The sequence below is a fragment of the Pinus tabuliformis genome, chromosome 9 (genome assembly GCF_031772625.1).
Source record: "Pinus tabuliformis cultivar Carrire ecotype Pingquan chromosome 9, CPIR1, whole genome shotgun sequence".
In the NCBI taxonomy this organism is placed as follows: domain Eukaryota; kingdom Viridiplantae; phylum Streptophyta; class Pinopsida; order Pinales; family Pinaceae; genus Pinus; species Pinus tabuliformis.
In genome coordinates this window covers 739,119,445-739,129,120 of record NC_142307.1, presented here as the reverse complement: position 1 = coordinate 739,129,120, position 9,676 = coordinate 739,119,445, and the positions used below count along the sequence as shown (strand labels likewise).

Genomic DNA, 9,676 nt, shown 5'->3' with positions numbered 1-9,676 from the left:
TGACTCAGCTGCTTGCAACTTCGAGCTAGTGTGATTTGATTGAGGAATATTCGAATGAGTGAGGATTAACTGAGGAGGATCTATCTCATATAATCTCTCCTCCTTGTCTCATTCGATTTTCTTCCCTTAATTAGCCAAAATTTCCATGATTTTCTCTCAAAAACCTGCAATCAATGTACATTAGGCCACTAGACATAACATCTTATTTTTACTCATCTCCTTAAGCAAAATAGAATTAAAATATGTAAGCAATTATGAGAGGAGTTTATTTTAATAATCTTGGAGGTGTATTAAGGTCCATATAGTTATTCAATGATGAGGCTCATCACCTTCATAGAATAAAATTGTTTGCAATCAATTTGATTGAAGCACAAAGAGATTTTGAGTGGGTATTGATCAAGATACATTTTTTTTTCTCAAAATATGAATTGTGAGCATAAAAAGTGCAAAAGTTATTCGTATGTAGAAATCAATTAAGATTTTTTATTGCATTTGAGCATGCCATTATAATTGAAAGAAGGACACCCATAATAAAATCAAATGTTTTTACCTTTTTTCTAGAATTATGTTGTCATAATAAGGGATTCGAAGGATAGTTTATTCCCATGGATGATGGATGATTTTTATTTATTTCTTTTATTTCTTTTTTCTGAATGCTTAGTTATGGATATTGTGCCTAATTTTGACACTTGATTTTCAATTTCACTTAGTCATCAAAACATGATCATTTTACGAGTAAGACGGATTCGAAGGATAGTTTATTCCCATGGATGATGGATGTTGTTGGTTTTTTTTTTTTTTTTGAATGCTTAGTTATGGATATTTTGCCTAATTTTGACACTTGATTTTCAAGTTCACTTAGTCATCAAAACATGATCATTTTATGAGTAAGACATATCTTACACAAAAAATTGCATTATCTCATAAATCAAGTGTCTATTAAATCATTGAAATATAAAAATTGAAGAAGGGTAAGTTATTTATTTGAGTGCCTCGATTATTAAAAGGGTAGTGTTACAAACCCTTTCAAAAATCAATGTGTATATTTTTATAAATAGTTACTTGAAAATTGATTTATAAAGTCATTTTTAATCAAAATAAAAACCATTGTAATCACACTTTGGGGTGCATGATTTGCACCTTAAGGTAGTAATAAGAACAAGACAATTTGACATAAGCAAGCACAACTGAGTGTGACATGTGAAAAACATGCAATGGATAAAGAAATACACTATTTGCAAAATATCAATATAGAAATCAAAGAAATGCAAGACTCCTTACATGAATTGCATAATTGGGTTGTTGATATTCACAAGAAAATTTATTTAAAAGATAAATTGATTGAAGAATTTCAATTAAAATTAATATTGTGAACATGGTTGATGCAACATGCACAACAAATGACCTAATACAAAAGGATGTTGTTACTTGTAACACACGTGACTTAATGCAAATGATGAATGCTACTTGTGACATGGATTATCTAATGCAAATGCATGATGCTACTTGTGGCACCAAATGATCTAACAAAAATGGTTGATGAAATTACGAAAAAAGAGATTGTTGATGATTACTTACCAAGTTATGAGATGGAATTATTATTTAGAAATGAATTGATGAAGGAAAGTTTAATTAAATATGAGTCATAAGAATATATATCTATATATATATATATATAGATATTTCAAATATTATTCTTTAACCTTTGGAATAATTGCAATTCAAAAAGAATTGAAATGACTTCAAATGTGACAAAGGAAACAACTTTCATATTCCACATTAGTCCAAACCAATTTATTTTTTGAGTGTATGATTTCTTGATGGAAATTTGAATACTTTAGAAATTAATGAAGAAGTTGTAAGAATGTTGATGATACAATTAATGATAAAAAATTAATCAAATTCTTGCTAAATTACAACATTGTCATTTTGTTAGTCACATAGAGAATTAGTGTTTAGATTTCCATCCTTTTATTCATGCTAGGAAGAAAAATCATCAATCACATAAATGTCAAAATAAGAATAAGACTAAAAACCCAATAATTCGTTATGGTTGGATATTAAGTTCTTGGCAATAAAATCAACAAGTCAAGAAGTTGCATGAGATCAATGTATAGTTTAAACATGGGCAAAGACACATTTGCATAGATCAAAATATAGTTCTAACATAGGTAAGTCTTCTAGCCTAAACTTTCCAACATCGGAAATCTCTTGACACTTCCCCATGTCCTTTTTCCTAGCTCCTTCAAGTTAGTGTAGTTGTCTAATGTCATTGACCTTAAATTTGGCAACCTATCCAAGGTTGGAAGATCCCTGAGTTGAGAACAATAATGCAAATATAACCTCTCCAATTGTAGAAACTCGCAAATACAATTGGGTAGACTTCTGCCATGGTAATTTTGAAGCCAAAAACGTTGTAGCTTCTTCATGCTTTGCATGTCTCCAGGGAGATCCTCCACCACATCATGGTATTCCACATCGAATACCAATGTCAGGCCCCTCATCTCCAACCAACTTCCCATTATACCCATTTTAATTCCTGAACGTATTCCCTCGACTTCAATTCCTGCCTTGACATGTATAGAAAGATTCACTAAATTTGAGCAATTGGTGAGATCCTTCAAACTGCAATTTATGAGACTCTTCACTTCCTCCACCTCATTATATTGTTTTCCACTTTCTTTGATGTACCTAGTAACAATATATTCAATAATGAAAGTTGAGATATCTCTCGGGGAATCCCCGTTAAGCTACAACAATGGTTTAAATCTAAAGTCATGAGATTTTCAAGCTCTCTTAGCTTAGGAGGCAATGACTCCACATTTTTACAGCTATTAAGATGCAAAAACTGAAGCTAAGAAAGATTACATATGTCCTCAGGTACAACCTTGATTAAGGTCTCACTCAAATTGAGATACTCGAGCTATCTAAGATGCCACAATGACATGGGCAATGATTCTATTTTGGTGGCCGATAAATCCAAAACCCCGAGAGAGGTGAGATTGACTAAAAATACATATGGAACCTCTCTTAGACTTTCATTATACTACAACATCAAAGTGAGGAGGTTGGGGCAGTTGAAATCTATTGGAAAAACAAAACAATTGCTATTCTTTTGCAATTATGGACCCCTTTTTCAGTGGTTGGAAACTCTTGGAGGTTTTCACGTGTCTTGAAGAAACACTGCTCTTCATTCTTAGCAATATACATTTCCAAGTCATGGACAACATCGTGAACTTGTATCTTCCTATACCCATAATCATCATAAACATTCTGAAACAAGCATCGTTCTACTAATAAATCTACGTACCTGAGTCCCAAATCCATTAAATAGTTAGTCTTTCTGCTATTGACAAGCCCCTCCCCTATCGACATTTCCACCAAGGCGTTTACAGTGATCTGCCAATCTTCGGGAATGGTATCACAATATAAAAAGAAATTCTTGAATACAGAGTCAGGAAAACAATCGTAACTACATTTAAATTGCCAATAGCAACCTTGATCAATGTTTTTGTATCCTAGAAAACATCAATATTTTTTATCTGACATAAAGCAAGATGCCAGTCATTTACACTAGTTTTACCCCTCATGGCTGCCACTACAAATTTTATGGCCAATGAAAGACCATTACACTCTTCAACAATTTTTGTGACCACATTCTCTATATCATTGTCTGAGCACTACTAGTTTTGAAAGCTTCTTTGTAGAAAAATTGCCACCCTTCATCCCTGGACAGCGGTTGTATTTCTATGGAGAAGTCATATGCCCCTATTCTTCTCACCACATCAAAGTTGCACGTAGAGATTATGACTCTGCTACCTTTATCATTATCGACGGGGATGCCCAATTCTTCGTCTAGTTGAAGTTCCCTCCATAAATCATCTAATATGAGAAGAAATTGATTTTCCCTCAGACATGCAGAGAGCTCCATCTTTGTTATCTCAACGCTAGAGCTTCTCCCAAGATTCAAATTGATTTTCTTTGCAATATCAGCCAGCGAGCCTAAAATGCTACAATTTTGATAAAAAACAGTCCAAATTACAGCTTCGAACAAGTTACCTTTCTTGTAGGTGTTGTGGACGGTTTTGAGAAGAGATGTTTTTCTGATGCCTCCCATGTCGAAAACACCAATTATGCGAAAATGATGATCTTCATTGTCCAGGCATCTTTGTAGTCGCATCTGGTCAACTTCGATCTCCAATCCCACAAAGCCCGATCTGGTGCAGAGGAAACAGTTCATTCAACGTTGCCAAGTATTGAAAAATCATTTTCAAGATTGACAAAGAGTCGATCGAAATTTGTATTCCATTCTCTAACTTGTGTTAAGAGTGTTGATCTACAGAGGAAACATTGTAGACATCGTTTATGTCGTTGGGCATGATCCACGAGACATTTGACATCATCAAGAGAATGGTGGAGCCTCTGCAACCAATTTTTGATGGTGTCGGGTGAACATCTCTGATCGTGTTGAAATTGATTGGTGATATCATGCAAGAGGGTCTTCATACAATTTAACTAAGCTTCCAGAAGCTGAGTATTGCGATCCAAATGAATTACATCATCTACTAGTTGATAGAGCATATCAAAAGTAATGCTAACAATGTCGCTAACTATGTTGGTCGTTCTCCTGTCAAAACGACCTCCGTGGATTTTGCAACTTCAAACAAAAGCACAACAGAGAAAAAATGAAACAGAATGAATACTTGGAAATTGTAATTCCTACTTGTCTCAATTGTGATTCTTTCTATCTAGAGGAGTCTGTTCCTATTCCTTAGGGTTGTTATATCTAGATGTTCCTAGATTGGTGTGTATTTGAAATATTCTCTCAACCAAGTGATTGTGTGTCCAAGATTAGTTTACCTATCTTGAGACAACACTAAATGTATTTATATGTAACTCTATTTGATGTGAATATATAATATAATGTGCATGCTCAAATTTTAAGTTGGTACCGGAGCCCGTATGGGCTTGGGGGATTGGCCCCTCCCGGGCCAAGGGAAATAAGAGTATATGTATTTGTATTGGGCATTTTGCCTTTATATTTGTCCATCAGATTAAGTGATTGTGCTGCTGCGACTTTGGAAGGGTCGTCAACCCACGTGTTGAAGAAGTTGACCGGTTGTGAAAGCGGATATGTTGTTCGGCAATTGGAATGTAGTGTAGAAGCATTATGGGTTGTTTCGATGTGGGAAGAGTTGTCGTCGATATGAGGGCGTATAAGTACGTTGAGGAGCTATGGAAGAATAATTAGTGGGATGTAATGAGGTTCTTGCAGCGAGTGATATGTTGGGAATATCGCCAGCTTCTTGGTATAGTGAGGGTGACAAAGCCCAGCAAGCCTGACAAGGCTCGACCATTCTTGGTTGTTGTTAAGCTTGCGTAAGAGCAGAAAAAATTTGTATTGGGTTGTTGTTTTGTTCAGGGAGTGAGTCATATGAAGTGGAGAGATAAATATGGGGAGAGCCATGGTCCCAACCCTCTCCAATCTCCTGCGCACAGTTGCAACGACGGCAAAACAACCATCATGGAATGCATTGATGGAGTCCTATGTGAGATCCAGGTCGACTGAATCACACAAAGACAAAACCACATCCCTATAGAAACCAATCTTCCATTCAAAACCCACCAATGCGAGCCCCTTTCCCGCATCATGGAAACCAACACTGTAGAACTCCTGAAATTCTATGCAAACATGTTCATGTTGAGGTAGATGGAGATCGTGGTAGATTCCCTCTACAAATAGAAGTTGATAAGGGGTTTATTTCATATTTACGATGGGAAGGAGGCCGTCTCCATGGGTATGGAGGTTTCCATCATGAGGAAAGATTGCATTATCATGGCCTACAGAGACCATTTCCTCTTTTATGGTCGTGGAGGGACTCTGTTTGAAGTTTTTGCAGAGCAGATGTGCAAAAAGGATGGGTTCTCTCACGAAAAAGGAGGACCCATGCATTTCTACAAGAAGGAGAATGTATTATATGGGGGGCATGGAATAGTGGGTGCCCAAGTTCCCCTTGGCTACGACTTGTGCCTTGCAAAAGTTGTTGGCCTTAGTTCAGATTGGTTGTAGCAAGAGCGCAAGGGAAAAATCCACAGAATTGCTGAAACTCTTGAATAAGTACAGAAAGGAATGGGAATGTGCGGACACCATGGGTTTCAGTCAAATCAGGCAATCTTACTAATCAAAAGGGAGGTGTGTTGAGGCTACCACTTCTGTAGCTTCCAAGATTATTTCATCTCGGTGGAAAATATGCTCCAAGTGATTTTAAAAAAATGATTAATTTTAATTGAATATTGTTTTATGAATTATTAATTGATCATGCCATAGTTATTGAAGAGACATTAGTCTCGCCAACTATTGTCATAAGTCTGTGTTGGAATTGGCCATTTCAACAATAGGAAGGTTTATTTGTATGACAATGACAGAAAAATAGCGAAAATGACATTAGAGAATACAGGTTGAAGCAACCTCAAAGGATGATGGACATCTAAGTAAAAGTTTGTGTGAGTTTGTGGGACAGACTCACTAGCATGTTGTATTATGAGTCACACATCCTAACAAGTAAGCAATTCTATGCTGTTTTGTAGTGGTCTTTATAATCTATCCAAGAATTGGAGTGTGTAATGCAAGCCTGATAAGGCATATGTACCCCCATAAAGTTTGTGGTAATATTAAAACCACTTTGTAATTGCAGGTTTTTGGTCAGCTGGAAACCACTGTGCAGTGTTGGTTTGTGGTAAGCCATAAATCACATGCGAGAGTGAAGTGGACAGGGATTCCTATAGGCACAGTTTAGGGTGAGCCGACAAAACCCTTGGCATGTCTAAGGGTGAGCCGAGAAAACCCTGAGCCTAGTTAAGTTGGGTTTGTGGTGAGCCTTGGTGGCTGAATTGAGTGCCTTGGAGGCACAATTGAGCCTTCGCGGTTGTGTTGAGCCTTTGTGGCCGAATTGAGTGCCTTGGTTGTAGAGTTGAGCCTTTGTGGTTGTGTTGATCATTGGTGGTTGAGTTGAGCATTGGTGGCTGAGAGCCCTTATTGGCATGGTTGAGGGTAATTTGATAAAACCCAGAGCATGGTTATGGGTAATCCGATAAAACCCATGATGATGATGATGGAGGGGGAATTTGCAGGTACATTACATGTATGCAGTTATAATGGTTGACAGAACCATGTATGTGAAGGGCATCCTAGCAGACTGACGGTTGCAGCGGTTGGCACCTATGCATTCCGGTGGATGGTTGCTCCTTTATATGGACGTCAACATATTCTTTTGTTATGCTTGACCACAACTAGACAATCAAGTAGTCTTTAAGGGGGTGACTTGGAAATTGTAATTCCTACTTGTCTCAGTTGTGATTGTTTCTATCTGGAGGAGTATGTTCCTATTCCTTAGGGTTGTTATATCTAGATGTTCCTAGATTGGTGTGTAGTTGAGATATTCTCTCAACCAAATGATTGTGTGTCCAAGATTAGTTTACCTATCTCGAGACAACACTAAATTTATTTATACGTAACCTTATTTGATTTGAATATACAATATAGTGTGCATGCTCAAATTTTAAGTTATGTAGACAAAAATTTCTGCACATTACGAAGAAGAAATTTGCAACTAACTTGTATGCATGTGGATGTAGAAACTGCAATTTTCTTTTCAAGATGCTTTTTTTCACCTTAAGCAGCTGTCAAGCATCTTATGCTTTTTTTCAAGTTGATTAATGGTTAATCATACACAATTTTGCCTAAACTTGTGGAGATTAAACCTTTCCACTTAATCTGATTAGATCACTAAATTTGTGGAGACTAAACCTCCCCACCCAATCTGATTGAATCACTAAGCCCTAGTGGAGACTAAACCTCCCCACCCAATCTGATTGAATCACTAAGCCCTAGTGGAGACTAAACCTCCCCACCTAACCCTTGCAATAGGAATCCCCATGTTTAAACCACAACATCCATAATCTTCTTGACATCTTATGCTTTGCGTGTTTCTTTTTGCATTGGCATCTTATGCTTAGACTCTCGCAACTCTGTGGTGTAGGAAGAAAGAGGATGTCAGAATAAGAAAAGCATAATGGGATTTACAATAAAGCGTGGATAGATAAGTTCCACAAAGACTATTTTACCTTCAAATATAGCAAATTTCCTTATAACTAGGGTAAATGAAGATACTTTTTTCAAAACGTCTAATGAAAGAGGGTTATTGGTCCACGTTCAATTTTAGGTGATGACCTTGCAGTTATGATTATATCAATATAACAAAACCTCAAATGTTCAAAAAAGATTTAACAAGCCACAAACTTCAACTCTTCTATTATGATATAGTTTGACAATTCATTTTGCTAGAACCATTAAATCAATACATAGAAAAATCTAAAAAAAAAAAAAATTATAAATCTTTCATATTCCTATCAAAAAATGTAACCTTTATCAACATATTTGTAAAGTTGGTTTAAGTTTAATTCAAACAAACAACATTAAATATGAGATGCTTATTCATAAAAATCACCAATCTAATTATGCTATTCTATATCATTTTAATTTTTTAATTAAATATTTCTAATTATTTTTAATTTTCCTTTATTTATATTCAACATTTTAAAAAAATTTAATTGTTTTTTTTGCTTTATTCGTATAAAGAATTATCTCTCTTTATATATACCAAATCCAATTGATTAACAATTTACACAATTCTTCGTATTTATATATTATATGTTTATATTTACTCACCTTTGAATGATTCTTAATAATTATATATGTTATAACTAGCGTTTGCACCAGATGTTGCAAAGGAAACGCCGTAAGGCATAAATTGAAGAACATAAATACAACAAAAGAATACTTTGATAAAGAATAGAAATATATTGAACGCTCAAATCAATGCCTCATTAACTGGAACCACTTAGTAGAGATATCTATCAACATTAGGATTATACACAATGATCAAGAAATTTCCCATATACAAACAACACCTTCCACAACAACCTTTTGTCACATCCACATTTTAAAAAATGCCTTGGAACGTGATTGGAATCTCCCATATTGCCTTTTTCATTATGCAGATAAATCTTCCATATTGCTATTTTCATCATGAATATTGTTAGTTCATCGTTGTAAAGTGTTAGTGTGTTAAATTCAATACTATAAGTTCAACAAGCAAAAAACATTCCTCAATTAGCATAATATGCATTTTTCTCCCACGGTGTATTTTTTAGTCAAAGAGCACAAGTAACAGATTAACATGTATTTTCCCTTCATTATTTTCATCATAGAGCCAAAAAATCTACACCTTATCTATAAAGTAACAAAAACATTTTGAAATAAGTTTAATATTTCAAGCCAGTGTCTAACCTATAAAGTAACAAAAACTTTTTGTAATAAATTTGATATTTTAAGCAATTGACTAACCTAATTTAATAATTGAAAAATTCTCAAAGATTAATTACACTCCATAATAAGAGAGCCAACATTGGAGCCCATACTTTCACTAAAACCAAAAGAAACACAACCACTTGTTAAGAAGAAATTAAAGCAATAATAATAAAACAAAAATAATAAACATTAAAGTATAAAATGGTATTTCCAACACACAGGTATAAATGTACATGCTCTGTGCCCATTGTTAGATTAAATGGGTGTGGAGAAAATTAGTAGAGAACCCAAAATTGTATTTCTAAT

At 35.0% G+C, this 9,676-nt stretch overlaps 1 pseudogene; it reads right to left on the bottom strand.

Annotated features, from left to right (window-relative positions):
* Positions 1-2,180: 2,180 nt before the first annotated feature.
* Positions 2,181-5,029, bottom strand: LOC149150814 (putative disease resistance protein At4g10780; annotated as a pseudogene).
* Between the last annotated feature and the right edge of the window lie 4,647 nt (positions 5,030-9,676).